This window comes from Magnolia sinica, chromosome 7 (genome assembly GCF_029962835.1).
Source record: "Magnolia sinica isolate HGM2019 chromosome 7, MsV1, whole genome shotgun sequence".
NCBI lineage: Eukaryota > Viridiplantae > Streptophyta > Magnoliopsida > Magnoliales > Magnoliaceae > Magnolia > Magnolia sinica.
In genome coordinates this window covers 73,766,035-73,791,614 of record NC_080579.1, presented here as the reverse complement: position 1 = coordinate 73,791,614, position 25,580 = coordinate 73,766,035, and the positions used below count along the sequence as shown (strand labels likewise).

The window sequence follows — 25,580 nt, the reverse complement described above, 5'->3', positions numbered from 1 at the left end:
AGGCCTACATGAACTGCTCTCCGTGTCATAGTTTAAAGTTATAGGAGGTTAAGGATGCCCTCCTACTAGTCCATTTCCTTTACCAAGTATTGAATCCTGCATAGGACCCATCATCAGGGCCTGAGTTAAAGGATAAGGCTGAGTAAGGACTCTTGTAAGCTGTGTTTCCACCCTGCCTACTAAATGAACCACTTCATCCATGGTCTCGACCAGGTGCATCTGAACTTGCTCCTGAATTGTCGGTCGTAAATCGCCTACGAACCATGCTATGTTTTGTGATTCGGTCTCAGACAAATCATTTGCGTCGCCAACCACTAGAATTCTTCGGTGTAATCTATAACCGTCAGATTCCCCTACCGGTAATTTTATTATTGTTGGAACAACACTTGCTTGAAATTAATGGGGAGTAATCATGATCAAAGAAGGCATCTCATCTGTGACTATGATTAAATGGGCACCTTGTTCTATCGGGTACGTGAGAGTTTAACTGCTCTAACCATACAGAAGGACCATATTTCAATCTAAATGCAACTAACTTCACTTTCTTCTCTTATAGCATGTCCACGTAATCAAAATAATGCACTATTTTGACTAACCAATTGAGGAAGTCTTCTATACACAATAAACCATTAAAATGGGAAGTTTGGCCTTACATCAATAGTCTCTTTTAGCACGATCTAGTCGATCATCTCCATAGACTAACCGTCCAGAATCAACGCCACTGATGTCCTTGTTGCTGGAGTTCGACTCATCTAGGATAGCCTTACGAATTGCTCTGAAAGCGCTCTACAGAAAATAAGGTTGTTTCGTACAACGATCATGGGTGGCTGAGCGTTTCTTTGGGCTTAGGGAAGAATTACCGCATCTGATATAGGTTCGAGGGTTACTTGCAGCCCTTGCATGTCAACTGACTCTCTATGTGGAAGCTTTCATTCTTTTCGATAGATATTGAATTCATGGATCATCATCCGTAAGATTTTGGTCCATTCCACTATTAATTAGTTGTTATCGGCCCCAAGGGAGTCCTCTCTCTAATATCACTTGATGCAGGGAGGGATGTGATGAGGTCGATCACCGTCTACCTCAGGGGATATCTACTTTAAATCCATAGAGCTCTCTAAACTCCTCATAGAGCTTCCTCGAATCCACGAGGGATAAAAGTATGAATAATTCTTAATAATTTTGAAATAATTTTGATTCATGATAAAAAGAAAATTACAACTCTTTAAACACAAAACTCAAACCTATGATGGAGTTTTAGACTTAGAATCTAACTTAAACACACTAAAAATGTGACTTACTATAAATAGTAAACTTATTATTTATAGATGACCTCTATTCCTATTAGACTTTATGATTTTTGGCTACAAATAGTAAATGTCCAATTTGTCCCGACCACGTTATTCTCTTAACTTTTAAAACCCCTTTTCAGGGTGGGCACGAATTTTAAAACTCAAAGGATTAAAGTATACTCAAATTAAAACTTACTATTTATAGTAAAAATGAAACTAAATGGGACTTTTGACGGTTGATCTAATGGAATCTCATAAATTCCGCATGGGGAACCTGGCGTAATGAGGTTGGTTGTCTTAAGTAGGTGCTCCTACCCCAAAATCATATATAATATGTCAAAAAAATCATCCCAGTTTGTGAGAAACAATTGATTTAAGGTCCTGATAGTCTGAATCGATTCCACCTCCGATCAAGCCTTCTCTAGTCCATCTTTTCCATGAAAGTGTCTGCAACCCACTCTACATCAGGTATGATGAGAATATTGCACAATAAAGGAGCTTCATGGATTTATTTTTTTAATGTTTTTGAAGCATAGATAATGCGGATTGCACCTAGCTAGTGTGGATTGCAACTAGCCACTATGGATCCCACCTGGTTAAGTGTAGATTCCATCTAGTCACTATGGATCTATAACACCCCGTACTTTTTAGTACTCAGGTATTACTATGAAGATCTAAATTAGTTTACACGTGTGTGGGAACACACGTGACTCACCTTATGCATCATCATCCAGTAGTCCTCAATCTATCCATCTTGACCATCTAGTACAATCTTCATTCAAATATTAAGTCATCTGACCGTTGACTCTTAGGGTGGACCATCATGCCATACCGAAACTGGATTGCAATTCACCATAATCAGGACCAAACTCATAGATCCACTAATTAATTAATCTGTAACCAGTAATGAAAGCCATCAAATCATTAGATTGATATAGATCAACAATTCGAAAGCAATCAGACCATCGGATTTCAAAAACTTACAATTAACTACTAAGGATTTTATCTAAATCATTTTGTGGGCCTCTTATTTACATGACCCACCTTAAAATAAGGCCTTAGCTTAAGAATCTTAATTGTTAAATTACCAAAATGATCTGACCATTGGAGTTATACTAATAGACAACTAACCCATAGATTTCAACTTGTATGGGCCACCCGAGTTTCAGGTCAACCCCTATATCGTGCCCAAACACTATGCCAAGATAGTAAAAAAATGACAGCTAAAAACCGTCTCAAAACTCAATAAATGACAGTTTTGAACCATTGCATGGGCCATCTTATTTTTGCCACATCATATTAGTTAAAGGACAGTCATGGACCGTCATTAAAGATGGATGTTAAAAGGACGATTATGGATCGTCTGTAAAGGACTATCATGAACCGTCATTAAAGATGGACAAATAAAAGGTTTGTTATGGACTGTCTCTGATGTTAGACGGTTACAAACCATCTAAAACACTAACGTTCTGTGGCCTTCGCTAGTGTTCATTTAACGTCTTTAAAAAAGGACGATTATGGACCGTCTCGGATTTCAATATTTTAGAAAAATATGACCTAAAGCCATCAAAAAATTTCATGCATTAAAAAAATTAGCAGTAATTTTCTTTTTGTTTCTTTCATCTAATAAAAAAAATATTCAACCAACAAAACATGGTTATAATTCAGAAATAAGAAGTATTGTTAAGCTTAAATAGGAGTTTACTTAAGTGGACAAGGAAATAATAAAGAAAAGTATTCCAATTCAAGTTACTAAAAGCAACAACAAAAATTAAAGCTTTGTAAAAAGAGGCATGTGTTAAAAAGATACCTCATTGATTCTCATGCATAAGAGTCCAATGATGATAAGAACAAGAATTGCAGCACAAGGGTCCATAAATACGACAATGTTATCCTGTAAAGAAATATGATAGTATTAGATGTTAACTGTAGTATTAGATGTTAATGCACTTGATCAAATTGAACCATTAATGTACTTAATCAGATTGCACACAAGTTCGGATTAGAGCTACAGTTTAGCATAGGTTTGCACTGCCATACATGAATGAAATGATAAGGAAGCTTAGAAGAGCTCAAAAACTAATCAAGCCCTCTTATGAAAACTAATCAATGAATTAAAAGAGGATTTGAAAAAAAATATATATAAACAACTGTATTCATTTAATGAGATGGCCTTCACGGTCTACAAACTTCTAATATAATGACATTATAAAATCTAGTAGCATAAAACAAAAGGCTATTAAATTCATGAGTTCTATAGTCCATGTGAATTTGATAGACTAGAAAAGTCACAGTTACAAAGACATGAAAACCAAACCTAAAATATGTAGGAATTAGGCGGCTACGACCAAAGAAATTAGAAATAGAAACTGATATTCTGAAAAAACGGCATTAACTTGATAGAGCAAACTTAAGAAACCATTTCAGTGCTAAAATAAGTAAACATAGATTGTGACAGATGATTTCGCTGATTTTGTTAACAACATAGTCAGTGATTTCAAAATCATAGACAACTTATCTCTAACAAATCTAGAACTCATGAAATGTGTATACCATTACCAACCTTGCTTTTAAGAGCTTTCAACGTCTTAAGAGATGTTGTGAGATCATTAGCCCAAATGTTATGACCGTCAACAACTCCAGCAAACAGATACTTGCTGGAAGGAAAACCTAAACTCTCGATTAATTCAAGGGTCTTCTCTCCACAAACTAGATCAAACCCAATAGTCAAGATGCCCTTCAATGAACCAGGTCAGTGAACTGGGTCAGGTCAAAAAAGATGGTGAAGAAAGGCTAAATTAAGCTGACCATGATGAACTAATAATATTGGATATAAAATGCCAACGGACTTATATGCTCCGGCATGCACATCAGCAAAGTAGGTCTCAACAATAACCTTCAGACCAGATAAGGACTCTTCCATCTATAAATAAGCATCTATAAATGCTTTCAGTTGATGAAAGTCCAAATCTAGCACAAGCGTTGGCTCATCAAGGTGCACCCAAGTAGCCCCAGCTTCTTTCAAGTCAACCAAAGCCTCTCTGCATTGATCAGTAGAAAATAAGAAAAAGAATCAATTACCTAAATCTAACAAATCTATTACCATCACTCAAAACACCATAGCTAGTTAGAGGTTATCAATCTATCACCTCTAATACAGATATAACATCACAATTGCCAACAACAAAGACAAAAAAAAAAAAAAAAAAAAAAAAAAAAACTATGAAAACTCTAATAAGAATTTAAAATCAGAAATCTAAAGATAACGCTAAAAGTAAAAACCGGTACTGATACAATAACAACAGCCCAATAACTAGCATTCATGTGAATGGGGTTAGGTGCGAGTGCAAGGTACTAATGGGAATATAGTTGGAAAGTTACTAGAAAGACATTTTCAAACCGAAGCATGTCCTCCACATTAGATTCATCAAATTGAAGCAGCCTTTGTCATGCCCCAGATCCTGTGACCAGACTCACAAGGAACCCAATAGTCGGTTCCGGCCGCAATAGCCTCCGTGGTGCGCCATTCTCAACTCCTGACACCCATTCACCAAGTTCTGACCTAGGATCCCACAAAGAGGATTTATAATATAAGTCTGAATCCAATTAGAGCATGCCTAAGATCATAACATAGTAACTATAGATAGTAACCATAGGAACACATCACAAATCCTCTAGGAATTAAAACTTTATACAGGTACAAGGCTCAAAGGGGAAATACATAAGCAGAATAAGAGAAACTCCAACAGGTCCTCGACACGCTCCGAAAGCTCCTCAGCTACTACGGCTGCCTAGAATCACTTGCACGCATCAGTCGTGCATAAGCTTATAGAAAGCATAGAGGGCAGTGTAAGTGTGTGTAATACTAGTGCCGAAAAGAAATATCAGAGAATGCAAAAGCTCAGCATGAACCATGAACATTATTAATGCCACCAGTCATACCAAGGCTAAGCTATGACAATCATGAATGCAACAAGTTGTACTAAGGCTATGCAAAGAAATACATGACTACTGGGCGCCATACTTAGGCGATATAGAAAAAAGGCCTATATAGCCAATGGCAATGCAATGCAATATATGCCAGTCATCATATTAAGTCCACAAATCATATACAGTTTCATTATAGGGAAACCATCAGGGTCAAGTATACTACTAGCTGACTGCCACTTTCCAAGACCCGTATGGTCAAGCGAGCATAAAAGACCTCACTACCCGCCTGTAGACAACCAATCACCAAGAGGCTTGACGGTAGCAGACCCACTCATGAGATGGTCAGACTCAGCCTAGCTATGCCCACTCACTCAGGCGGATAAGGCCACATCCCATCTCAACCGACCTCGCGATAGTGAGAGATGTGGCCTAACGGTATAAGGCACTCGGGCGCTCATGTTTTCCACTCAGTCTCAGTGTTGAGGCATCTTCTTGGTACTATGAAGGTTTAGGAGCTTTCACCCAAGGACATCCTAAGTGCCCTATATGCTCAAGAGATATTTCCAGTGTCTAATACGACCATCCATAATACTCCTGTAGAGGCTACAACCCTGATGAAGCAAGGGCGAATATAAACCATGTAATGAAATGCTAGATGCATGAATCATGCATACCAGTCATGCATCAGCTCCAAGCATCCTATGTGCTCAAGAGGAGAACTTCATACCTCTGGGAAGCCATAATATCTTGTCCAATGGAACAACCACGACCACACATATACAATGCCAACCAAGCACACAATGATGTATATAAGTCATGAAGATGAACAAGATGCGTCATGCGGCAATGTACGATGTCGTACTCTCTGCCTATCCAATAAGGGACTAGGTTTAGGTACTTAGACGAATTTCCATAAGGAATCAACCTCTAGTGGGGGCCCAATAGTCTGGGGTAGCCCACAAGGCTAAGGAAGGACAATGACATGAGCCTAAGTAAATGAAATAGGACTAGCTAGGGTCTATGGTGGACCTTTAACCACTCATAGAAGTAAGTGGGCCTACCTTGGGGCCACCAATGTGGACATTCAACCACTATTGTTGCAAGAAGGTAGCCCATCACTAATCGATCACGGATCAAGGCCCAAGGCCTAAACATCACCATGAATAAGAAATGGATAGCCATAACATTCCACATACATTCATATTGGGCCTCAAATAAATGACTCAAGGCCTATTCAATACATAGGTCCAAAGGGCAACATACATAGCCTAACCCTTATGCAATACTATGGGCCCATAAGGGAGGTTAGGGCCTAGCATAAAGGTCACCAAATCCATATATTATGGTGGGCCTAGTGGGCAGCTCATTACCCCAACCACATGGGCAATAATCATGTTCTAGCCAAGCAAGTTGATCCTACATTCTAGCCCAAGGATATAGTTGATTTAGTGGGTAGCCAAGGGCCCAACCACTCGTATAATCCAGCCCACTAACCCAACACAATATCATGGGGAATATAGAACAAAAGTCCACTGGGCCTATCTAGAAAGTTCCAGCCCATTTGGGCCTAAAGAGTCCAAAAATCTTATTACATACATGGACCCAAATAACCCAACTATGGTGGGCCTTAAGAGTGCATTAATTAAGCCCGAAATTTGGGGATTAAAGGCATGAATTTATCCCTGCAAAGTCCTCACAATATGGTGGGCTCCACTCTTTAAAACTTCATCCTAAAAGCCACGTACATTTATAACATCTTGCTGGATTATTTTTTTGTTCCACCAGCTTTATGGGCCTGCTAGAGCCCAAAAAATGTTCATTTGATTGGGACACAAGTCCAAGTGGTCCAAAAATAAGGTCAGAGGGTACCACATAGGAGTATACCAAGGGACGCAAAGAATTAGGTGGCCCATACTGCTGGACCAGGGTCCAGCATGCAGCCTACATGGGCCGTCCCACAATGGGCTGGGCAGTCCAATGGGCTGGACGTCCATCCCTATGCAATGCACATGGTGGGCCCCACCTTGGACGTTCAACACCAACGTGGGCCACGTCCAAGTGGGTCCCACCATGGATGGACAAGTGGATAAAACACACATCATGGTGGGCCACAAATAGGTGGGTCGATGAGCCTTACTGGATGTCATCACCATGGACGTCTAGCCAGGTGGGCCAGTCCAGCCACAACACTCTGATTTTCAGTGGCCCAAATAGCCCCAGATCTTGTAGGTGGGTCCCAGCAAGGGTGGGCCACCTCAAGAATAAATTTTTAAATTTTTATAAGAATGATAAATATTTTAAAATAAAATGGCAACCATACATGTTACAGAAATCTAGTTGTTGAAGAAATCTTACTGTCCCTATGTTTGGGACCTCATGGAGTGGGCCTAAACCTACCCAAACCCTTGGAAAATTTATGGGAATGGTGGTCCTACTCATGGAAAAAAAGTGGGGTCCACTGGGGTGGCCCACTTATTCCAGAAAATTAGGTAAACATGCACATTTCCACCTTGTTGTGTTGCTAAACCGTCCAGAAATTTCTAGGCAGTTACCCTACTTTAGCTCATCCCATGGGCCTCAATCATAGGAGATAGGGTGTGGGACCCATTCCACATCAAAGTGGGATCCACACACAACAAAACTCCTAAATAAATTTGGGATAAAAGGGCCTACAAACAGGTCTAAATAGTAGCTCAAAACTCATGCTCCAACTAGGCCCGAAATTTGGACAGCAACATAGGTTGTCCATATTTCAACCCATACAAATTAATCAAAGGGTTTATGGCCCTGATTCAACATGTGGGGTCCACCTTGATAGTTTAATAAAATTTCAAACCCATCAGTTCACTCAGACCTCTATGAAAAGGCCATTTTGAAGGCCTCCCAAACCATGCATGCATGGTGGACTTGGATGTCTAATTAAGGTGGGCTTGGACGTCCCATCTAGGTAAGGGTCTGAGATGTTGCTGACCTCTCCTTGGTGGGCCACACATCATCTGAATACACAAGAGAAAAATAGAGAGAAAGGGAGAGAGAAGAAGCAAATCGGCCATTGGTGGAAGGTCCCGCCACTAATGGACCTCCCACACCCAAATCCACGTCGTCTACTACATTGTATGATACATACATGCTATAATACATCAAAGGAACTTACTGGAGGGTAGGGATCCTTTTTCCCACATGCATGCAAGGCCTAGATGGCCCATGGGGTGCAAGAAATGAGAAGGAGAAAGCATCATAGTGGGTCCATGGAGAATGGCCCACCATGGATGGAAATATGGAGGATCTAGGCCCATGGACTCATCCTAGGAGCCATGTAGGATCTTCACCATGGATTGGTGGGTCCTACATGCCTCCATGCATGTAGAAAAAATAAAAGAAGAAAGGGAAAAATAATAAGAAATGAAGAATCTTGATGGGGCACCCACCTTGAAAAAGGCCTTCAAAACTCTAAGATCCAAGTTCTAGACTTCAAGAGGAAGATGATTGAAGGCTGTAGATGGGTTGATAATGGCTAGATGGAGGGGATATTGGGGAAGAAGGGGCTGGAGGAGAGGAGAATGCTTGGACTTTTTTTTTTCAAGGAAGAGAGGAAGAATAGAAGAATGAGAAGGAGAGAGAGAGAGAGAGAGAGAGAGAGAGAGAGAGAGGGAGAGAGAGGGTATATCCATGTCGTGATTTCTCTCCTTGTTAGGGAAGAGAAACCTCATGATGTAGAATTGGGGGTGGGGATCAAGGCAAATGATTACTCTCTAGAAAAGCAAACCTAAGCTAGGCTATGATGGGTGTAGCTAGGTTAGGTAGAGGCTATGTATAGGCTTTCTAGGAAATTACAACTAGGTGGGCCCACCTTGAAAAATGTGTAGGGCTAGGAAGTGGGACCCACCACATGATGAATGGCCAAGAAATGCTCGGGTTGAAATCACAAGATGTACATGTCAAATTTATGGATGAGATGCGGCGTTGGAACCGCGGCGTCGGTGCGGACATAATGGCATAGGTTTCAGGTCAATCCGGGTTGGGTCTACATAATGCGACTTAAGGATGACTACAAACACTATCCACAGGTCATGGGTCATCGAAATTTGACTGGTAGGACTGCGGGACCTAGGGGAACGAAATGTATACTCGGGGTAGGGTCTTAGAGCCTTTCAATTTGTGAACACATTATTCCATGAGCCAAATTGTCTCAAGCTCCACATGTGCCTAACAGATCATGTTATGAGACAAAGAACCTTCAGTGAGCTTCAAAAGTTAGGCCTCAATCTAGTGTAGTGTACCATCAAGTGATGTGGTAGCTTAACCCGGGTTGGGAGATACTAAACCATAAGTAGATTAGCCCATCGATAACATAACTGGTCTAAAAATTTAAATGCAAAGCAAATCTTACCTTAACAACGGTCTGGTCAAATAAAAGTGGCAATAATTTAGAAGAAGCCCCTTAGTAAGGTTTGGCTTATTGTGAGTTGTTGTACTCAAAGCTAAGATAGCTGCACATCTAAAAGAACCTTTAATATATCAATATTACAACAAAAGTAAGAGTTGTTCAAGTGAGAGAGAGAGAGAGAGAGAGAGAGAGAGAGAGAGAGAGAAAATAAGTATTTTTAAAGGAAAAATGCTATGTAAGTCAATTACATTTGTACAATTTAACTCCGATAATTAATCATTAAAGATTTTCACATCCTAATGTTATCCATCATCATCTTAGCCTTTCTCTCAGCAATTTGGAGTTGGCTTTTTGTATGGATGGAAATATAATATCTGATTTCAAAAAATAAAAGTTTGTATATCCACCCCTCTAGCACCCAACTAAAAGGACAATGCTACACCTATCATATAGAGAAACTAAATACAAGAGCAAAGTAAGGAGAGTGTGTGGTTCCAGCTAATTGGGTGCAGCTTTAGTGGATCCCTAACTGTGGGGCCAACAGTGATATATTTTCCCTACATCTCTAGCCCATCTGTTTGACAGCTCATTTTAGGGCATGATCGAAAAAATGAAGTATCTTCATATCTAAAGTGGACCATGCCACATGAAATTATGATTGAATACCTGTCAATAAAAACTTTTTAAGCGCCACCAGAATGTTTATTTGCCATCCAACCTATTGATAAGGCCACAAAGACCTAGATGAATGGAAAGTCAGCTTGATCCAAAACTTTTGTGGCCCACAAGAAATTTTTAATGGTCAATCACCAATGTTTCCTACCCTACACAAAATAGAAATAGTGCCCAAATGACCTTATTCCATACAATTGAAAGGACATGGTTTGGAGATTTAGATAGTTAATCTGATGGAAACAAACATGGATGCAAGATTTCTCAAATATCACTAAGATTGGAATATTGGAATTTACGTATTATACTAGGCCTCTACCAATTTTGTGGTGATTTAACCATCCACTCATTTGAGATTTTACAACACAGACTACATTAACATAAAAAGTACAAATGAGTGGCAGAGTAAGTTACATATATTATGTTAATGGTAGTCAATGATAAGTGGGAGAACAGGTTATGCAGTTGGCATATTTAATGAAAGAAATGGATCAGGTCATTTTTTTACATGTCCATAAAAAGTGTGATTGTATAAAAGATACAAGAGTAAGACCTTTCCAAGAGTCCAGATTCCCAAGTGACTTGGAACCAAACTAACTTGAGCATACACCAAAATTAAAAATAGATCCATTTTATGTAAATTAAGCTACAATGATTAAAAATAAAAAAGAAAACTGCCCATGAAGGTGACAAGATAAGATTTTCTATAATTGCAGACGTGCATGATCTAAGCTTCCCAAACGTGTAAATCATGATGGTGGACGCAGATATTATGAGATCAACAACGTTGTCATTGAGTGTAAGCCATAGCAAAAGAAGACAAATGTGGGAATTAAAAAAAAAAAAGTACTACAGTTGAGTAAAAAATGAATTGGGGAAGAGTATTTTCAGTTAATCTCATCCGCCAAACTTCAAAACCCATGTCCCAAAAACAAAAACCAATGCTTTTCTACTTATTACAAAGTCTACATGATCCTTTGGAAAGTGCCAAAATTTGATATGTTATATGAATCAAAACAAATCCTAACTTAAAATGCTGACATGAGTGGGTTATACTTGAAGATGATAGCCAACAAGATGGTCATTGATTGAAATAAGTTGGACATGACATAAGTAAATGTCGACGAAGTTCATTCTAGCCCAGTATAATACAATATCCTAGCAAGCACAACCCTGAAACACACCATATCACCAAAAAAAAAAAGATCCCTCAGAAAATCATGGGTATTAAAGACTGCATTTCGTTGCAAATTTCAGCTGAGTTGGGAACACCGGTTCTGTTTTTCGGTAACTTTTTGGAATGCATGGTCCATTAAGCAAACACTACCAGGAAAATGGTCAAAGGCTACCCAGCATCAACATCTAGAGATTTTACCATGATTCCTTCACATGATGAATTAAATGCATCTTCAAGAAATGAGTTCCGCTTAGTCAATTTGCCTTGATCATTCAAACATGCTTCATCAGCTTCCACCTACAAAATAGAAAAAATAAGAGTTCCCAAATAAAACAATAATAATAATAAATAAATAAATAAATAAGATGATACAAACAAATGAAATGTTAAATAAATAAAAAATTAACAGTTATTTCCATCGCAAATTCAAAATAACCCAACTTTTCCTCATAGAATTAAGTCCTTCAAATCTGACAAATTTTGAAAGCAATGATCACTTCTAAGAATTATAATAGATGATGATTGTTGATGGTAAAGGGAATTCATTTCAATGAAAATGGCAAAGGATAAGTGTAGTAGGTGAGAAAGGCAAAACATATATCTTCGCCTTTGATGTAGGGAGAAAGCCACTAGCCTGTAAACAAGAGATTTTGCTTTAGATCATCTAAATATCAAAGTCTCTTTTCTTTGATATTGTAAGAAATGATCAGTTCTATTTTTGTTATATAAATACATAGACACAGAGAGAGAGAGAGAGAGAGAGAGAGAGAGAGAATTTAAATGAATAAATTCCACACGAGCATTCTATCATTTTCCACTTTCCTTTTTTCAATGAAGAATGATTCAACATAGATTAAAAAAATAGCACTATGATGTATCCTGCCACCCGCCGATGGCCATGATAAAAATTTTGCATAGATTGATCCTGAATCCATCAGGTTGTTAACTAGAAAAAGACTTTCTTTTCGTTCTAATTGTCCACTTGGAGACAACTGAATTGATGGTTAGGACCTTGAACTGTGCCCATCATAGCCAGTCTTGAACATAAATCATTTTGCTCTATGGCTGTGGATGACGAATTAGACACAATTGAAAATTGTGTACCTATTCCCTTGAGGATTTACACCACTTGCCTGCATCTTTGCAGAGTTAATGAACTGTGCATAGTGGGACTTAGCAAACCAATGGTGTGCATTACCAAACCATGGGCCCCACTAGTCAAAACTAAAAACCCATGTATAATGTGGAAAGATGAGGGATATGTATCACATAATTCCTCTGTTCATCTTTCTTTTTTTTTAAAAGGAGCAGTAGAGTGCAAGAGTGTGCCCTTAAGGGGAAGAAAGAAGCAAAAAAAGTGGAAGGGGATGCTAATTGTACTCCCTCACATGAGGGACACATGTTTGAGATCCTATCCATTCATTAGGTAAGGTGCAAGCATCAATTAGACCAAAAGTCAATCTAGTCCACACATAAAGTAGGCCATGAATGTGTTGAATATCCAAACATAGACCAATGATTTGTTCTTCTTACTTTCCATTTTCTCATAAAAGTGTGGCTCACATGACAAGTACATTGGTTTGAATTTTGGGCAAGGGGATGCTTGGATCAAAACTCTCACTCATGGGCCAAGTTAGCACATGTGCTATGAAGCCCATCTAACCAGTGTCCACACATTCCTTCTGAACGTGAAATGATTGAAGAAGTGGATAGGAGATCGGGGTAAATTCAAATTTGAGAGAGGAAGTGAACTTCAATATTATTTCTATTAGGGAGTGTAAGATAGTTATGCCATTTACCAAGGAGCAAGTAAATACCTCAAATCAAAATGTCATATATATATATATGGGAAAAGGTACTATGCGCTCGACCTCACAAGATCGTCCCATGAGGTCGAGTTGTGTGGTCCCCACTGTGATGCGTTTCGAACATCTACCCCATCAGTCAGATGCACCATTCCATCGTGGGCCTAGGTCTCAAAAATCAAGTCAATCCGTGACTTGTGTGGGCCACACCACATACAGAAGTGGGGAGGGGCCGTGCACCATTAAAACATTCATAATCATTTTTTAGGCCCACCGAGATGTGGTTTGCAAATCCAGCCCATCTATTATGTGTGTCCCATTTGGATGAGGGTTCAAAGCAAGTTTCAGCAGCATTCAAAACTCAGGTGGGCCCCACCAAGTGCTTTTATATGTTTTTGGCATGTCTTCACATGATTTTAGATGGTATGGCCCACCTGAGTTTCGTATAAGGCTGATTTTTGGGATATCCCATAATTTAGAGGGGACCCATCAAATGCACGGTGTTGATGGTCGACAAGCATCACGATGGGGCCCACACAGCTCGACCTCACGGGAGCTTATAGTGAGGTTGAGCGCATAGTACCTTTTTGTAAGTGCCATAATTTATAGCCATTTGTGTTGTCAAATTTGTGGCATCAAAGACGTTGTTATGAAGCTTGCATCTGTGAAAAAAATGCTCTACGCAAGATCAACTTAGGTTGACAAGCACTGTTCACAAGTCAAGAATCTCAAGATGCTTTCAAGTTCTACCTCAAGATCTCAAGAAGCTTTCAAGTTTGAGATCCATCAAGACTTCAAGCTTCACTACTTTCAAAGGTCACTTGTTTCCTATATTCAATGTCCTTACTTCACTCCTGAGGTATGACTGACCTTAGGTTGACCTTTAGAGTAGGTCATTTTGGATACATAATTCATATGTTTTTTATATGTGAGTTTGGTCAGTTCTAAGACTAGTCTTGGACTTTATTCGACTAATCCTAGCACCGCTTTAACCTGTCTAAGAAATTCCTGGGTCAGTCGTAAGTTTGTTGCAAAATTCGGATATTTTCTGTTAGGCTACGACTAGTCCTGAGGACTATTCAACCAGTCATAGGAACAGTGTCGACTGCATATACGACCAGTCGTAGACTTACGACTCAAAGAACAGAGTTGAAATTAGACAACCTACGACCAGTCGAAGGGATCATACGACCAGTCGTAGACCACTTACGACCAGTCGTAAAACTGCCAAATCTTATCGCGCCTGAATTTTTAAATATCTGTTGGATCTATGACCAGTCGTAGAGGTCCTTAGACCAGTCGACGACATGATTTTCTCACCTATAAATAAAGCACGAATCTCAGAATTATTTCATTCAAAAAAAGGTAATTCAAGTTAATTTAATTCGGTCTTCTGAGAGATAAGTCGGTGCTCCATTTAAGCTAAGTGTGCATATTTAATATTCTCTTTCTTTAGCTTTCTTAATTGATTTTGTTTCTTGTATTCCAATCTAATCTGAAAAGAGGAATTGTTGTTTTCCTTTTTCTGTAATTAAAATCAATTAGAGCTAACCCTTTTGTTTTAATTTAAAATCTATTAGAACCTAGAACCATTATGAAGTGAGTATTGGACATTGAACTTTGACATTCAAATCTCTACTCCGACTTGGTTCTTCTGGGCTGCTACAACGAAGGAGAAAATCAGGTATTTTACAATTTGTGTAATTTACATTGTTTGGTTTTATTTGAGCTTAAGCCAGAAAAATCTCAAAGTTGTTGGTTATCTGAGGATTGCCAGAAAACTCAGAAGTGAGGGTTTTTGAATTGTGTAAGACCTTTGAAAAAGACACGATTGTGAAGGTTTTGGGTGAACCTGTGAAAACCTATTTGATTGTAAACGCTAATATCCCCTGTGTGAGGATATTAGGAGTGGAGTAGCATTCTGTGTGGCTGTTGTTTAACGGTTGGTGAACACACAGGCGAACCACTATAATTCTTTGTGTTGTGGATGTGTGTTTTATACTTCCTATCTTTTATCATTCTGAATTGTGGAATGTACGTGTGAATGTGAATGTTCTAATCATTTCATTTCAAGCACAGTGGGGAATGTTGTAATAATTTAGATTTACATTTTAGCATTATATTTTTGCTATCTCTTTATTACGTTGAGCTTCAGTTTCTCTGTTTGTTCTAGAAATAAGGTTGTCCTAGCATAAACTTTAGTTTTTGGTGTAAGGTTGTCCTTAGAATAATTTTTATTTAAATTTCTCTATTTTAAGTTGATTTCCATTCCTATACTGTGATTGGTGTATAGTGTTATCTATTCCTTGTTTCATATTTCGCTGTATTTATTTTTAATTTGGCATGGTCCTATTCACCCCCCCCCCCCCCCCCCCTCTAGGACATATAGCTTGGTCATTTCAAGTGGTATCAGAGCTTAATAGCTCGCTCTTATTGCTTTTTATTTGGATTTAATTCCTAAGCTAACGATCTAAGCTATATATAAGATGTCAAATTTTGATAGCCTATCAATCACTAGGCCTCCACCCTTTGATGGCTCCAATTATGCCTATTGGAAAGCCAGGATGAGGACCTTCCTCAAATCAATGGATGAGAGTGTGTGGCAAGCCACAGTGACTGAATGGAACCCACCTACCACTGAAGTGACTGGTATTGATGGTTCAAAATCAATGAGAATAACACCATATTTCTCATGGACCACCCTTCAGAAAAATGAAAGTAGTGCCAATGCAAAAGCACTAAATGCAATTACTTGTGCACTATCACCGAATGAGTTCAAAAGAATCATATCCTGTGATACTGCAAAGCAAGCCTGGGATATATTAGAAATGACACATGAGGGTACTACAATTGTCAAAAAATCTAAAGTCCAACTCCTTACAACCAAATTTGAAGAAATTCATATGGAGGAAAATGAAATGTTTATGGACTTTTACACTAGATTAAATGACATTGTGAACTCAATGTGGGGTCTTGGCGATAAAATTCCAAAAAGTAAAGTGTGTGCAAAGATACTATGCTCACTTCCTGAATGGTTCAACTCTAAGGTAACCGCAATCCAGGAACTTCGTGATATGGATAATATGAGGGTAGAAGAACTAGTTGGTTCTTTACAAACCTATGAGTTAAACTTTAAAGCTCCTAAAAGTAAATCCATTACTCTCAAATCTTCTAAAGTTATTTCTCAAGAAAACTCGGATTTAGAAAATTCTAAAGATGATATGGCTCTTTTAGCGAAGAAATTTTACAAGATTTTCAAAAGCAAGAAAAGGGTAGATTTTCAAAAATCAAATGATAAGAAAAGATCTAAACCTATATCTAAAAGTTGGAAGTCTTTGAAAGATAGTCAATGTTACAACTACCAAGAGTATGAGCACTTAGCAAACAAATGTCCTAAAAAGGACAAAACAAGAAGAAAGGGTATGTTAGCTACTTGGGATGAATATTCTGATTCTGAAGGTTCTTCCGAATCAGAAGATTCTGAAACCGAGTCGGGCAGTGAAGTTAAAGCCCTTATGACTCTAGCCAAATTCACTTTTTCAGATCACGATGATTCAACTAGCGAAGAAAATCTGAATAGTGATTATGAAAATGAAGATGATCTTCAAGATGCTTACAATGCCCTATACAAGGAAAGTTGTAAAATTGCTGTCAAACTTAAAATTCAAAAAGAAAAGTTTTTTAAACTCAAAGAATGTTTTGGATCACTTGTTTTAGAAAAATCACAAATTTCAGATTGTTTTGAAAAATTAAAATGCGATTTAGAATTCAAAACCTCGTTGATTGAAAATCTGAAATCTGAAAATGAGATACTTAAAAATGAAGTATCTTCTCTTCTGAGTTTAAAGGATACATGGAGGTATGCCCAAGGAGATCAAAAGTTAGAAAAACTATTATCCGGATCAAGAAAAAGTGACGATCGATCCGGATTGGGCTATGATAAGAATACAACTCCTAATCAAAAGTATACTCCTCCCAAGTTTGTGAAAGGAGAGTCCTCAAATTCAAAAGGAAAAAGTACTTATCAAAGTTTTTCTAAAAATATAAAAACTTTTCAAAAACCTAAAAGCAGCCATGTCAACTTTCTAAAAATCAGAACCAAAACCCACTTGCTGGAAAGATAGAGATTTACTCAAGGAGCTCTTAAAATCTAACTCAGTAGGTCATTCTTACAACATCAGTCAGAAGAAGACCAACTATACTCCTAAACCCAAAATAGTTCTTAAATGGGTTCGTAAAGTTGCCTGCTTGGTTACTCACACTGCTTTCAAAGCAACAAGCCATTCAAAATGGTACCTAGACAGTGTATGCTCAAGGCATATGACTGGTGATAAAGGTTTATTCACCGACCTCAAAGACAGGACTGATGGTTCAGTCACATTTGGTGATGGCAGCAACTGCAAGATTATGGGCCAAGGTACTGTTCAACTCTATAACCTTCCTTTGTTTAAAAATATTTTATATGTTGAAGGTCTAAAACATAACTTGCTTAGCATATCTCAAATATGCGACAATAACCATAGTGTACGGTTTTCTAATTAAAGCTATGAGATTCTAAACAACAAGAGTTCAGTAATACTAACTGGATGTAGATCGTCTGAAAACTGCTATATTGTTAGCGAATCCAGCTCATCTAATCAATCCTGTTACATGGTTCATACAGATGAGACTGACTTATGGCACAAACATCTTAGACATGTACACTACCGAAATCTATATAGATTGAGCAAATGGGAACTTATAAGAGGTCTACCTAAACTATAAAAATTAGATAAAATATGTGGTGAATGCCAGATTGGCAAACAAACAAGGAACTCACACAAAAAGGTGAATTTCAATACCACATCAAGACCACTCGAGCTTCTCCATATGGATCTAGTAGGACCTACCAGGACGGAAAGTCGAGGTGGCAAAAGATATATTTTGGTAATAGTAGATGACTTTACCAGATATACATGGGTTGTCTTCTTAAGGGACAAATCAGAAACCCTTGAAGAATTAAAAAAGGTTCTTAAAAGGATTCAAACTGAAAAAGGTTCTCAAGTCAGTAAGATTCGTAGTGATCATGGATCTGAATTTGAGAATAGCGGTTTTAAGAAGTTCTGTAGCAACCAGGGAATATTACATGAATTCTCAGCGCCTAAAACTCTACAACAAAATGGTATAGTTGAAAGGAAAAATAGAGTGCTTCAAGAAATGGCTAATGTCATGTTGAATAGTATGAAGCTCTCTAAGAATCTTTGGGCTGAAGCAGTCAATACAGCTTGCTATATTATTAACCGGGTTTACATTGGTAAAGGTAATAATAAAACGACTTACGAAATGTGGTTCGATAAAAAGCCTACTGTCAAATACTTTCGAGTTTTTGGCAGCAAGTGCTATATTCTATGAGATTGTGAAAATCTGGGAAAGTTTGATATGAAGAGTGATGAAGGGATCTTTTTAGGATACTCTTTAAACAGTTGAGCTTATAGGGTTCTGAACAAAAGGACCGATGTGATTCAAGAGTCCATCAATGTAGTCATTGATGATCACTTAAATACACCAGTCTCAAGTTTAGATAATGATGAAATACTAGTAATTGATAAATCTGATACTTCATCTAATCAGACTGATTCTGAACTGAGGACTGTTAAAGATCATCTAACCACACAGATTCTTGGAAACCCTCTCACTGGTGTTCGTACCTGTAGACAACTTGAGGATATATGTAATTATGTATGTTTTACATCCTAGATAGAACCATCTAACGTAAAAGAAGCTCTTGCTGATGAAAACTAGATTGTTGCGATACAAGAAGAACTTAACCAATTTGTGAGAAATGATGTTTGGTATCTCGTACCTAGACCTAAAGATAAACATATCATTGGAACCAAATGGATTTTCAAAAATAAGTCTAACGAACTTGGCAATATAATTAGAAACAAGGCTAGGCTAGTGGTACAAGGTTACACTCAAATTGAAGGTATTGACTATGATGAAACCTTTGCACCAGTAGCACGTCTTGAATTAATCAGACTCTTTATTCCATTGTGTGTTTTAGAAAGTTTAAGATTTACCAAATGGATGTGAAAAGTGCATTTTTAAATAGCGATCTGCATGAGAAAGTTTATGTTGAGCAACCAATGGGTTTTGAAGACCCCAAAAATGCGGATCATGTGTATCGTCTTAAAAAGGCACTTTACGGTTTAAAACAAGCTCCTAGGGCATGGTACGAGAAACTAACAAAGTTTCTATTACGCCATAATTTTCAAATGGGATGTGTTGATAAAACTCTGTTTATTAAAAAATATAAGGATCACATCTTATTAGTACAAATATATGTTGATGATAACATTTATGGATCTACCTGTACTAACATGACTATTGAGTTTGCAGATTTGATGAAATCTCAGTTTAAAATGAGCTTGGTTGGGGAATTGAATTATTTCCTTGGGTTGCAAGTAAAATAAAAACCTGATGGAATGTTCATTTCTCAATCTAAATATGCTATGAACTTGATTAAGAGATTTGGATTTGAGAATGGTAAGAACTTTGATACTCTTATGAGTACAACCTTGAAACTCTCAAAAGATTCTGCAGGTAAAAATGTGGATCCGAAACTATATCGGAGTATGATTGGTAGTCTATTGTATTTAACTGCCAGTAGACCAGATATCGCTCTAAATTTTGGTATTTGCGCTAGATATCAGTCTGAACCTAAAGAGTCGCACTTGACTGCTGTCAAGCGGATTATATGATATGTCGCAAGTACTATTAATCTCGGTCTCTGGTATCCTCATGAGACTAGTGTTCAATTAGCTGGGTACTCGGATGCTGACTGGGCTGGTAATCTTGATGATCGAAAATCAACCAGTGGTGGTTGTTTTTATATTGGAAACTATTTAGTTTCTTAGTTTAGCAAGAAACAAAGTTCTATATCACTTTCAACAGCTAAAGTTGAATATATCATAGCTGGTAATGCGTGTACTCAGCTTGTTTGGATGAAACGTATGTTAAGTGATTAAGGAATTAAACAGGATTCTATGTTATTATACTGTGATAATTCTAGTGCTATAAATATTTCAAAAAATCCAATTCAGCATTCTCGTACTAAGCACATTGATATTAGATTTCATTATATTCGGGAATTAGTTGAAGAAAAGGTTATATCTTTGGAATATATCCCTACCGAGAATCAACGTGCTAATATTTTCACTAAATTGCTCGACAAAACCAGGTTTAACAAAATGAAATTTGATCTCGGCATGTGCATTTTAAAATGATTAATTATGCCTATTTGTATCATATTGTATATATTTGCTAGTTTAGTTTTCAAATCTTGAAAAATATGTAAAAATCAGATTTTTTGCCTGTACTCGACTAGTCGTGAGTATCCACGACCAGTCGTGCTATGACCGGTCGTGTATATCCATGACCAATCGTGAATCGCGTGGATTTACTTAAATTTTGGGGGAAATCACTTTCTTCTTCATTTCAACTTCACTCTCCAACGAGCCGACACACGACTAGTCGAACCCATCTTCCAAAATCTTCAAGGTTAGTGCTCCATTTGCATTTTTCTTGTAGATTTGTGTCTAGATTGCTTCTATTTCTCTCTTGGAGTTGTCTATTTCGAATTTAGTTGAGATTTGGGGTTTTTCTTTTGAAAAATCTGATTTGAGAAAACCCTTTTCTCAATCCTTTGCAACTCTCTATATTCTTGAAATCTTTATTACATATGGCTTCTAAAGGAAGAAAATCGACGTCCCGTCGTCCGTCTTCCTCTTCCAGATCAGTCCCTATCACTAAGCATCATCTTAGGGCTCTTGAGGACGATCCATCTTATGTTCGAGACATCAAATTGCGTAATGTCATTGTTGAGCATCCAGTTGATATTAATCATATTGCTCCTTTTGATATTTTTCCTATGCTCCAATCTGTAGGTTGGAATAAGTTATTGCTTTGGGGTGGGTTAGCATACCGGTCCATTGCCTAATCCATGTTTGCATGCATATGCGCTTTCTCCCTGAAAAATTTAACTTGTTCTATCTCCACAAGAGAAGGGCCTTTTGAAGTTGATCGACATTTGATTTCAGCCCTTATGGATATTCCAGTGAATGATGAGGGTATTCCTATCCATACTTCATATGATAAACCCTCTGTTGCTGAAAAACGTATGTTGACTAATGACTTATGCAATTTAGATGTATAATGGACGCATAAAAGGAATGCGTTTCCCTCTAGGTATTTGTTACCCAAATACAGAATTCATCACAAAATCTTTGTGTCTCATTTGTTTCCTCGGTCGGGTAACAAATCTGAATTGATGTCCTTCATGGTTCGTATTCTTCATTTTGTTGTTAGAGGTGTTAACATTTGTTTACCATCTTTGATTTGTCATTTCATCATTCAGTTTCATCTCCATCCTAGTCATAGTGACAGTCCTTTTGGATATTTGATGACTGTGTTGGCTACACATATGTCAGTTGACATGCCAGTTGGAGAGGCCCTTATCCATCATCTGATATTTAACAATTCCAATATCAATAAGATGAAACTGGATTACCTTCCTAGCCAAGGTGATGGTGTTGGCGGTATGAAGCTATACATGAGGAAGAAGCTAGTGATCTTCCTCCTGATGATATTAACATGGATGATATTTTTGAAGAGCTTGAGTCCGATTCTACAAATGATCCAGATTACGAGCCTTCTTCATTTGATGCATGTCTGAGTGCATTGGAAGATAAAGTTGAGGGTCTAAATGTTAAAATGGAAAACATGTCTGTTGCCCATGATTTACAGTTCAAATATATGCGCAAATATCTTAGGCGCTTGAACAAAGGTATGCATCAACTTGATCCTTCCATTCCTGCTCCTTCATCTGGGTCAGATTAGTATTTTTAAGTTTACTGGTTTGTAATAACTTTATTACTCCTAACTTGTTTTGAGTTTGTTACTCTCTTTAACTTAGCTCAGTCTATGAATTATGTGTGTTGCTTATGCTATGTTCTCATATCTTGACTAGTTACCTCTCATACTTCTCATTGATTATTTCTCCTCAGCCATCTGTTCTGTGCTTCCTTTGTCCTATTGTGACAAAAAGGGGGAGTATGGATATGTTATGGATATGTATATGGATATGGATGTTGTCATGAGGAAGGAGTAGCAGAAGGAGTAGCAGAAGGAGTAGCAGTGTATTGTATGGTGTTTTATGAGTATGTTACTCAGGGGGAGTATGTTCAGAGGTGTGAGCAGAAGTGTACAAAGGTGGACTGAATATTAATTTACAAGTCTGCGGGATGCTGGTTGATAATAACTGGTGCATGATTCTTTAATCAGATATTCTGTATTATGTAACATATCGTGAAAGTGTGGTTCGTCACTAATTTGACAAAAGCGGAGATTGTAAGTGCCATAATTTATAGCCCTTTATGTTGTCAAATTTGTGGTGCCAAAGACACTGTTATGAAGCTTGCATCTGTTAAAAAAATGCTCTATACAAGATCAACTTAGGTTGACAAGCACTATTCACAAGTCAAAAATCTCAAGATGCTTTCAAGTTCTACCTCAAGATCTCAAGAAGCTTTCAAGTTTGAGCTCCATCAAGACTTCAAGATTCACTACTTTCAAAGGTCACTTGTTTCCTATGTTCAATGTCCTTACTTCACTCCTGAGGTATGATTGACCTTAGGTTGACCTTTAGAGTAGGTCATTTTGGATACATAATTCATATGTTTTTTATATGTGCATTTGGTCGGTTCTAAGACTAGTCTTGGACTTTGTTAGACTAGTCCTAGCACTGCTTTGACCTGTCTAAGAAATTCCTGGATCAGTCGTAAGTTTGTTACAAAATTCAAATATTTTTTGTTAGGCTACGACTAGTCCTAGGGACTGTTCGACCAGTTGTGGGAACAATGTCGCTGCATCTACGACCAGTCGTAAACCTATGAATCAAAGAACAACGTTGAAATTAAACAACCTATGACCAGTCGTAGACCACCTACGACCAATCGTAAAACTGCCAAATCTTATCGCGCTCGAATTTTCAATTATCTGTTGGTTTTATGACCAGTCGAAGACATGATTTGCTCACCTATAAATAGAGCACGAATCTTAGAATTATTTCATTGAAAAAAAAGGTAATTCAAGTTAATTTAATTCGATCTTCTGAGAGATAAGTCAGTGCTCCATTTAAGCTAAGTGTGCATATTTAATATTCTCTTTCTTTAGCTTTCTTAATTGATTTTGTTTCTTGTATTCTAATCTAATCTAAAAGGAGGAATTGTTGTTTTCCTTTTTATGGAATCAAAATCAATTAGAGCTAGCCCTTTTGTTTTAATTTAAAATCTATTAGAACCTAGAACCATTATAAAGTGAGTATTGGACATTAAACTTTGACATTCAAATCTCTACTCCGACTTGGTTCTTCTGGGCGCTACAATGAAGGAGAAAATTAGGTTTTTTACAATTTGTGTAATTTACATTGTTTAGTTTTATATGAGGTTAAGCCAGAAAAATCTTAAAGTTGTTTGTTATCTGAGGAGAGCTAGTAAACTCAGAAGTGAGGGTTTTTGAATTGTGTAAGCCCTTTGAAAAAGACACAATTGTGAAGGTTTTTGGTGAACCTGTGAAAACCTATTTGATAGTGAATGTTAATATCCCCTATCTGAGGATATTAGGAGTGGAGTAGCATTCTGTGTGGCTGTTGTTTAACAGTTGGTGAACACACAAGCGAACCACTATAATTCTTTGTGTTGTGGATGTGTGATTTATATTTCCTATCTTTTATCATTCTGAATTGTGGAATGTATGTGTGAATGTGAATGTTGTAATCATTTCATTTCAAGCACAGTGGGGAATGTTATAATAATTTAGATTTACATTTCAACATTATATTTTTGCTATCTCTTTATTGCGTTGAGCTTCAGTTTCTCTATTTGTTCTAGAAATAAGGTTGTCCTAGCATAAACTTTGGTTTTTGGTGTAAGGTTGTCCTTAGAACAATTTTTGTTTAAATTTCTCTATTTTAAGTTGTTTTCCATTCCTATATTGTGATTGGTGTATGTGTTATCTATTCCTTGTTTCATATTCCGTTGTATTTATTTTTAATTTGGCATAGTCCTATTCACACACCCTCTATCCCATGAGCTTGACCGCATAGTACCTTTTCCTTATATATATATATATATATATATATATATATATATATATATATATATATATATATATATATATAGAGAGAGAGAGAGAGAGAGAGAGAGAGAGAGAGAGAGAGAGTAAAATGCCTTGTTGTATCCATACCTGAAATCCACATCTTAGTCAAAGCTTGTATGACATTCACGACATCCTTGACATAAACTGGACAACGAAACTTGTCGTGGAAGAAATCAACTTCATCACCTCGGGATAGGACACTATCCATCCACTACAACACAAAGGCTAAGATCAATGCTTGGAAGTTATGCAACAATGGGACTCCATTTCTTAAATGACGGTCACTCATCCACCAAACACAAGAAATGACGGGCTAACGCAGACCAACCCAAAATTGGGATGTTGTGGATAGAACAGATCCCACTTATCAAATGACCTTAAACATCTCAGTGGTGGCTATCAAATAGAGAATTAAAAAGAAAATGGTCAGCAATCAGAATTCAATGGCTGACATGGTTAAGAATTGAGATTGTTTGATTAGTGCAATGTTTAGAATTCCAAGGCAAGTCCTTTACCAAATTTGTGGCCCTGCAGATTAAAAGCTTAGGACGGATACATTGGTAGATTCATATTACCTACATCAGATACGTTGATAGATTCATATTACCTACATCCGCCTCCAAGAATAATTCCCAATACACCTTGCTAAAAAAAAAAAAACAGAGAAGCTATTCAATTGCATGAACCATATAATCAAGAAAGCAAGTAAATAGCTAATACTAGAATCAAAACCCAAGACTATCAGACAATCAACTACATCATCTTCAAAAAGTAAACAACAAAGAAAAGATTGATATCTACAACAACCTTGAATCAAATTTTACTCAAGATAACCATTAAACCATGTATAATCAGCATTTCATACTTAGAAAAGAAGATCCCTGAGACCCAAACTATCCTTCGAAAACCTAATGTCAAGTAATCAAATTTCTGTCAAAAGCACAAGCTATGGAATGGAATACCACATACAGGACTTGGAAAAAAAATAATACTAAAACTAAATTAAATAAGATAATCTAACATATCATGAATCAGTTGTAGTATTAGTAGGGCTAGGGAACATTCAAAACTTTGTTAAGAATGACCACAGAGATATGTAATGGCTTTTGAGATGCCTGAAA

The 25,580-nt window shown here is 37.4% G+C and overlaps 1 long non-coding RNA gene across 1 annotated transcript; it reads right to left on the bottom strand.

Moving 5' to 3' along the window:
• Positions 1-10,275: 10,275 nt before the first annotated feature.
• On the bottom strand, positions 10,276-25,357 carry LOC131252132 (uncharacterized). Its single transcript, XR_009174206.1, has 6 exons — positions 25,035-25,357; positions 24,547-24,670; positions 11,866-11,928; positions 11,657-11,755; positions 11,338-11,454; positions 10,276-10,349 (listed from the first exon to the last, which is right to left on the bottom strand). It is a non-coding gene; the product is annotated as an uncharacterized LOC131252132 (long non-coding RNA).
• Between the last annotated feature and the right edge of the window lie 223 nt (positions 25,358-25,580).